Source organism: Mustelus asterias, chromosome 16, assembly GCF_964213995.1.
Source record: "Mustelus asterias chromosome 16, sMusAst1.hap1.1, whole genome shotgun sequence".
NCBI classification, from domain to species: domain Eukaryota; kingdom Metazoa; phylum Chordata; class Chondrichthyes; order Carcharhiniformes; family Triakidae; genus Mustelus; species Mustelus asterias.
The window spans coordinates 102,691,413-102,700,672 of NC_135816.1; positions in this window are offsets into that span (position 1 = coordinate 102,691,413).

Consider the following 9,260-nt stretch of genomic DNA (forward strand, 5'->3'; position numbering starts at 1 on the left):
CCTGCACATCTTTGGACACTAAGGGGCAACTTAGCATGGCCAATCCACCTAACCTGCACATCTTTGGACACTAAGGGACAATTTAGCATGGCCAATCCACCTAACCTGCACATCTTTGGACACTAAGGGGCAATTTAGCATGGCCAATCCACCTAACCTACACATCTTTGGACACTAAGGGGCAACTTAGCATGGCCAATCCCCCTAACCCGCACATCTTTGGACTGTGGGAGGAAACCGGGGCACCTGGAGGAAACCCACGCAGACACAGGAAGAAGTGCAGACGATTCCAGCTCACTCCTGTCTCTCCGCGTCAAATCGATGGGAAAATTGGGAATTCCGATAATGACGCTAACTTTCCGACACCCTCTGATCATCTTCAATCAGTTGCGTCACCCAGTGAGAGGGGCGGGTCGTGAGAAAACTCACCCTTGTCCAAAGCTCAAACTGTAAGTTGGCACTGACCTGCTGAGTGTGAGGTCTGAAATGTGTTGGGTTTACCTGGGTCACAAACTTACGCTGTGAAGCCAAGATTCTCGAAAGATCACCTCTGCTTTCCAAAGACAAACGAGACAGAGGGATTGATGAAAGTTCCCCTCACCTCAGTTTTAAAAGGTTTCCCCCTTATCCTCAAACTCTGACCCCTAGTTCTGGACTCCCCCCACCATCGGGAACATTCTTTCTGAATCCACCCTGTCTAACCCTGTTAGAATTTTATAAGTTTCTATGAGATCCCCTCTCACTCTTCTAAACTCCAGTGAATATAATCCCAACCCACTTAGTCTCTCCTCATATGACAGACCTGCCATCCCAGGAATCAGCCTGGTAAACCTTCGCTGCGCTCCCTCTATATCAAGGACATCCTTCCTCAGATAAGGAGACCAAAACTGCACACAATACTCCAGGTGTGGCCTCACCAACGCCCTGTCCAATTGCAGCAAAACTTCCCTATCCCGATACTCAAATCCTCTCGCTATGAAGGCCAACATACCATTCACCTTCTTTACTGCCTGCTGTACCTGCACGCTTACTCTCAGCGACTGATGCACGAGGACTCCAAGGTCTCGCTGAGTATCCGCCTCTCTCAATTCACACCCATTCAGATAATAATCTGTCTTCCGATTATTGCTCCGAAGTGGACAACAACTTTGATGGAGTGAATGAGGGGGAAGTGTCACCGGCAGGGCAGGAGGGGTGGGTATCCAGAGGGATACGGATTGAAGAGAATCGGGAAAAGGACCAGAGGTAGCATGATGAGTCGCTAAAAGGAAGGAGATTGTCATCAACTTCAGGAAGGGTAGTGGAAATCAGGCCCCTGTCGACATCAATGGGGAAATGGTCGAGAGCTTCAAGTTTTTTGGTGTCCAGATCACCAACAACCTGTCCTGCTCCCCCCACGCCGACACTATAGTTAAGAAAGCCCCACCAAGGCCTCTACTTTCTCAGGAGGCGAAGGAAATTTGGCATGTCAGCTACGACTCTCACCAACTTTTACAGATGCTCCATAGAAAGCATTCTTTCCAGATGTATCACAGCTTGGTCTGGGGCTCCTGCTCTGCCCAAGACCGCAAGGAACTACAAAGGGTCGTGAATGTAACCCAATCCATCACGCAAACCAGCCTCCCATCCATTGACTCTGTCTACACTTCCCGCTGCCTCGGGGAAAAGCAGCCAGCATAATCAAGGACCCCACGCACCCCGGGCATTCTCTCTTCCACCTTCTTCCGTCGGGAAAAAGATATAAAAGTCTGAGGTCACGCACCGACCGACTCAAGAACAGCTTCTTCCCTGCTGCTGTCAGACTTTTGAATGGACCTACCTTGCATTAAGTTGATCTTTCTCTACACCCTAGCTATGACTGTAACACTACATTCTGCACCCTCTCCTTTCCTTCTCCCCTATGTACTTTATGAATGGTATGCTTTGTCTGTATAGCGCGCAAGAAACAATACTTTTCACTGTATCCCAATGCATGTGACAATAATAAATCAAATCGAATCAATGGGTAAAGGTTGGGTGATCTGGACTTGTATCTCCTGGAGTTTAGAAGAGTGAGGGGCTGAATGGCCTCAGTCCTGCTCCTAATTCCTATATTTACAGTTAGAATTGTCGGGAATTAGACTGAGGTTGCAGATGAAAGGGAGGTCATCTTTCTCTCACACACCCACACACACACACACACACACACACACCTAACCCGCACATCTTTGGACACGAAGGGGCAATTTAGCATGGCCAATCCACCTAACCCGCACATCTTTGGACACTAAGGGGCAATTTAGCATGGCCAATCCACCTAACCTACACATCTTTGGGCTCTGGGAGGAATGATGTGGCGATGTCGGCGTTGGACTGGGGTGAACACAGTAAGAAGTCTCACAACACCAGGTTAAAGTCCAACAGGTTTATTTGGTCGCAAATGCCACTAGCTTTCGGAGCGCTGTTCCTTCATCAGGTAAGTGCGAGTTCTGTTCACAAACAGGGCATATAAAGACACAAACTCAATTTACAAAATAATGGTTGGAATGCGAGTCTTTACAGGTAATCAAGTCTTAAAGGTACAGACAATGTGAGTGGAGAGAGGGTTAAGCACAGGTTAAAGAGAAGTGTATTGTCTCCAGACAGGACAGCCAGTGAGACTCTGCAGGTCCAGGCAAGTTGTGGGGATTACAGACAGTGTGACATGAACCCAATATCCTGGTTGAGGCCGTCCTCATGTGTGCGGAACTTGGCTATCAGTCTCTGTTCAGCGACTCTGCGCTGTCGTGTGTTGTGAAGGCCGCCTTGGAGAACGCTTACCCGAAGATCAGAAGCCGAATGCCCATGACTGCTGAAATGTTCCCCAACAGGAAGAGAACAGTCTTGCCTGGTGATTGTCGAGCGGTGTTCATTCATCCGTTGTTGTAGCGTCTGCATGGTTTCCCCAATGTACCATGCCTCGGGACATCCTTCCCTGCAGCGTATCAGGTAGACAATGTTGGCCGAGTTGCAAGAGTATGTACCGTGTGCCTGGTGGATGGTGTTCTCACGTGAGATGATGGCATCCGTGTCGATGATCCGGCACGTCTTGCAGAGGTTGCTGTGGCAGGGTTGTGTGGTGTCGTGGTCACTGTTCTCCTGAAGGCTGGGTAGTTTGCTGTGGACAATGGCCTGTTTGAGGTTGTGCGGTTGTTTGAAGGCAAGAAGTGGGGGTGTGGGGATGTCCTTGGTGAGATGTTTGTCTTCATCAATGACATGTTGAAGGCTCCGGAGAAGATGTCGTAGCCACATACTTTCCGCGTTGGAGATCTCTACTGCCTCCCGAAGATACACAAGGCAAGTGGAGCATGGTGAGGTTATCCATGGGCTTGCGGTACAGTGAGGTGCTGAGGTGACCGTCCTTGATGGAGATGCGTGTGTCCAAGAATGCAACCGATTCCGGAGAGTAGTCCATGGTGAGTCTGATGGTGGGATGGAACTTGTTGATGTCATCATGTAGTTGTTTCAGTGATTGTTCATCTTGAGTCCAAAGGAAGAAAATGTCATCGATGTATCTAGTGTATAGCATCGGTTGAAGGTCCCGTGCGGTGAAGAAGTCTTGTTCGAACCTGTGCATGAAGATGTTGGCATATTGAGGTGCGAATTTGGTCCCCATGGCTGTTCCATGTGTCTAGATGAAGAACTGGTTGTTGAAGGTGAAGACGTTGTGGTCCAGGATGAAGTGGATGAGTTGTAAAATTGCATCTGGAGATTGGCAGTTGTCGGCGTTGAGTACTGAGGCCGTTGCAGCAATGCCATCATCGTGGGGGATGCTGGTGTAGAGTGCCGAGACATCCATTGTGACGAGGAATGTTCCTGGTTCAACTGCTCCATGTGTGCTGAGTTTCTGTAGGAAGTCCGTCGTGTCGCGACAAAAGCTGGGGGTTCTTTGTACAATGGGTTTCAGGATGCCCTCGACATAGCCGGAGAGGTTCTCACACAGGGTCCCATTGCCCGATACGATGGGACGGCCGGGTGTGTTTGCCTTGTGTATCTTCGGGAGGCAGTAGAGATCTCCAACGCGGGGAGTACGTGGGATGAGAGCACGGAGGGTGTTCTGAAGGTCTGGATCAAAGGTATTGATCAGAGTGTTGAGTTGACGGGTGTGTTCTTTGGTCGGATCTGCGGGTAACTGTCTGTAGTGTTCCTCGTTGTTCAGTTGTCGGTACACTTCTTTGCAGTAATCCGTTCTGTTCAGTATGACGATGGCCCCTCCTTTGTCTGCTGGTTTAATGACAATGTTGCGGTTGGTCTTGAGAGCGTGGATGGCGTTGCGTTGTGCTTGGGTGATGTTCGGGGCTGTCTTGTGAGTGCGGCTGATGAATTTGGTGTTGACGCACCTCCTGATGGCTTGGGCATACATGTCAAGTCGAGGGCAGCGGCCTTCCGGAGGAGTCCAATTCGACTCTTTCCTCTTCGGATGCACTGCGGATCTCTCTGTCTGCTGTTCTGGTTCATTAGCTGTCTCATTGTGTTCTCTGTTGGCCTCTTGGGGTTTGTGGAAGAACTCCCGCAGCCTCATTCGCCTGATGAATTCCTCTGTGTCTGCTGCGAGACTGATGGGGTCTATTTTGGTGGTGGGGCTGAAATTGAGCCCTTGGCTGAGAACTTCGATTTCATCTGGTTGAAGTGTGTAGTCGGACAAGTTGACAATGGACTTCCCTGCAGTGGTACTGTTTTCTACTGTGGTACCGGGGGAGGCTTGGCTGCTGCTGGTGGTGATGCCGAGTTTCTCAAGTTTCCTGTTCTTGGTGTGCATGTAGATGGTGTAGTTCCTTTGTCTCGTCTGCTTGGCAGAGTTTCGCAGCTGGTCTGCGTCCTGAGCGCAAGTTGAGAATATGGACTCGATCTTGGTTTCCAGGATGCGGCGTTTGCTGTAGAGCTGGTGTATGAGGTGGTTGAACAACCACACAACCTCAGACAGACCATTAGAACATAGAACATTACAGCGCAGTACAGGCCCTTCGGCCCTCGATGCTGCGCCGACCAGTGAAACCAATCTAAAGCCCCTCCAATCTACACTATTCCAATATCATCCATATGTTTATCCAATGACCCTTTAAATGCCCTTAATGTTGACGAGTCCACTACTGCTGCAGGCAGGGCATTCCACGCCCTTACTACTCTCTGAGTAAAGAACCTACCTCTAACATCTGTCCTATATCTCTCACCCCTCAATTTAAAGCTATGTCCCCTCGTGTTAGCCATCACCATCCGAGGAAAAAGGCTCTCACTATCCACCCTATCTAATCCTCTGATCATCTTGTATGCCTCTATTAAGTCACCTCTTAATCTTCTTCTCTCTAACGAAAATAACCTCAAGTACCTCAGCCTTTCCTCGTAAGACCTTCCCACCATACCAGGCAACATCCTGGTAAATCTCCTCTGCACCCTTTCCAACACATCCACATCTTTCCTATAATGCGGCGACCAGAACTGTACGCAATACTCCAAGTGCGGCCGCACCAGAGTTTTGTACGGCTGCAACATGACCTCCTGGCTCCGAAACTCAATCCCTCTACCAATAAAAGCTAACACACCGTACGCCTTCTTAACAACCCTATCAACCTGGGTGCCAACTTTCAGGGATCTATGCACATGGACAACGAGATCTCTCTGTTCATCCACACTACCAAGTATCTTACCATTAGCCCAGTACTCTGTAATCCTTCCAAAGTGAATCACCTCACACTTTTCCGCATTGAACTCCATTTGCCACCTCTCAGCCCAGCTCTGCAGCTTATCTATGTCCCTCTGTAACCTGCAACAACCTTCCGCACTGTCCACAACTCCACCGACTTTAGTGTCATCCGCAAATTTACTAACCCATCCTTCTACGCCCTCATCCAGGCCATTTATAAAAATGACAAACAGCAGTGGCCCCAAAACAGATCCTTGCGGTACACAATTAGTAACAATTAGACACAAAACTGGCAGGACTTGCAGATAGTGAGGACGACACAAAACTGGCAGGACTTGCAGATAGTGAGGAACATTGTCAGAAGCTACAGAAGGATATAGATAGGCTGGAAATTTGGGCAAGGAAATGGCAGATGGAGTTCAATCCTGATAAATGCGAAGTGATGCATTTTGGTGGGAATAATGTAGGGAGGAGCTACACGATAAATGGAAGAACCATAAAGGGTGTAGAGACGCAGAGGGACCTGGGTGTGCAAGTCCACAGATCTTTGAAGGTGACGTCACAGGTGGAGAAGGTGGTGAAGAAGGCATATGGCATGCTTGCCTTTATAGGACGGGGCATAGAGTATAAAAGTTGGGGTCTGATGTTGCAGATGTATAGAACGTTGGTTTGGCCGCATTTGGAGTACTGCGTCCAGTTCTGGTCGCCACACTACCAGAAGGACGTGGAGGCTTTGGAGAGAGTACAGAGGAGGTTTACCAGGATGTTGCCTGGTATGGAGGGGCTTGGTTATGAGGAGAGATTGGGGAAACTGGGGTTGTTCTCCTTGGAAAGACGGAGGATGAGGGGAGACTTAATAGAGGTGTATAAAATTATGAAAGGCATAGATAGGGTGAACGGTGGGAAGCTTTTCCCCGGGTCGGTGGTGACGTTCACGAGGGGTCATAGGTTCAAGGTGAAGGGGGGGAGGTTTAACACAGATATCAGAAGGACATATTTCACACAGAGGGTCGTGGGGGCCTGGAATGTGTTGCCGGGCAAGGTGGTGGAGGCGGACACACTGGGAACGTTTAAGACTTATCTAGACAGCTATATGAACGGAGTGGGAATGGAGGGATACAAAAGAGTGGTCTAGTTTGGACCAGGGAGCGGCGCGGGCTAATTGTTCCTGGTTTCTCGTTTCAAGGCTTCATTCTACGATCATCTTGCTGGTGCCAGTACAGAGTGAGACTGCGGATAGTTGGGAACCTGTCTCGGGGGCAGGGAATTCATATGGTGTTCGTGGAAGTGGAAATGACTAGGGTTGGGAAGCATTTTCCGATCGGGGCCATTGTGATCTCCTGGACTCGTTTCGATCGCCTCAGGGGGTCGGAGAGGAATTTCCCAGATTTTTTTTTCCCCATATTGGCCCTGGGGTTTTTCACTCTGGGTTTTCGCCTCTCCCTGGAGATCACATGGTCTGGAATGGGGGGGTGGGGGTGAGTTAATAGGTTGTAATGAACAAAGCATCGTAGCTGTGGGGGACAGCTCGGTGGATAGGATATTGGTATGTAGATAGGCTGGAAAATTGGGCGGGGATCCTGGATTCAGGATTCAATCCTGGACCGGGGAGCGGCGCGGGCTTGGAGGGCCGAAGGGCCTGTTCCTGTGCTGTATTGTTCTTTGTTCTTTGTTCTTTGTCCACAGCAAACTACCCAGCCTTCAGGAGAACAGTGACCACGACACCACACAACCCTGCCACAGCAACCTCTGCAAGACGTGCCGGATCATCGACACGGATGCCATCATCTCACGTGAGAACACCATCCACCAGGTACACGGTACCTACTCTTGCAACTCGGCCAACGTTGTCTACCTGATACGCTGCAGGAAAGGATGTCCCGAGGCATGGTACATTGGGGAAACCATGCAGACGCTACGACAACGGATGAATGAACACCGCTCGACAATCACCAGGCAAGACTGTTCCCTTCCTGTTGGGGAGCACTTCAGCGGTCACGGGCATTCGGCCTCTGATCTTCGGGTAAGCGTTCTCCAAGGCGGCCTTCACGACACACAACAGCGCAGAGTCGCTGAGCAGAGACTGATAGCCAAGTTCCGCACACATGAGGACGGCCTCAACCGGGATCTTGGGTTCATGTCACACTATCTGTAACCCCCACGACTTGCCTGGGCTTGCAAAATCTCACTAACTGTCCTGTCTGGAGACAACACACATCTCTTTAACCTGTGCTTAACCCTCTCTCCACTCACATTGTCTGTACCTTTGAGACTTGATTACCTGTAAAGACTCACATTCCAACCATTATTCTGTAAATTGAGTTTGTGTCTTAAAATGCCCTGTTTGTGATCAGAACTCCCACTTACCTGATGAAGGAGCAGCGCTCCGAAAGCTAGTGGCTCGTGGCTAATAGTGGTACTATTTGGCTAGTACCAAATAAACCTGTTGGACTTTAACCTGGTGTTGTGAGACTTCTTACTCTGGGAGGAAACCGGAGCACCCGAAGGAAACCCATGCAGACATGGGGAGAACATGCGGATCCACACAGTCACCCAAGCTGGGAATCGAATCTGGGTCCCTGACACTGTGAGGCAGCTGTGCTAACCACTGTGCCACCCGTCCCAAAGACAACAAGCCCTAGATAAGTTTTGTTTAGATTTTTAATGGCATCCTGGGATATGGGGAGGAAGACTGAACATGGAACCGTGATAGAGGGGCAGCCATATTCCAAATAAATGGCGGGGGCAGGCTGGAAGGGCAGAATGGCCTCCTCCTGCTTCTAATTTTCTAACTCTGGACTTGACCCAACAGCTAAATATCGACCCCCCCCTCCCCCCCGCCCCTCCTCCCCAACCCCACACCCCCGCCTGACCCTCATCCCAGCAACCTTTCTGAGAAACCTCCTCCACAACCCACTCAAGAATCATCACCTCCTTCCTAAACTGGACACCATGTTCTGGCTGGACAAGGACCATAAGATAGAGGAACAGAATGAGGCCATTCAGCCCATCGAATCTGCTCCGCCACGGCTGATAAGTTTCTCCACCCCATTCTCCCACCTTTTCCCTGTAACCTTTGACCCCCCCTCCCAACCAAGAACCTGTCTATCTCTGTCTTAAAGACACTCAGTGACCCGGCCTCCTCTGTGGCAAAGAGTTCCACAGATTCACCACTCCCTGGCTGAAGAAATCCCTCCTCATCTCGGTTCTAAAGGGTCGACCCTTTACTCTGAGGCTGTGCCCCCGGATCCGAGCTAATGGAAACATCTTCCTCACGTCCACCTCTATCCAGGCCTTTCAATATTCTTTAAGTTTCAGTAAGATCCCCCCCCCGATCCTTCTAAACTCCAACGAGTACAGACCCAGAGTCCTCAAACATTCCTCATATGTCAATCTTTTCATTCCCGGGATCAAAGAACAAAGAACAGTACAGCACAGGAACAGGCCCTTGGCCCTCCAAGCCTGTGCCGAGCATGATGCCCAAACTAAACGAAAACCATATGCGCTTACGGAGTCCGTATCTTTCCCATCCTGTTCGTCTAGATTTGTCTAGTTGTCCCTTAAATGCCGCTATCGTACCTACTCCCACCACCGTCCCGGG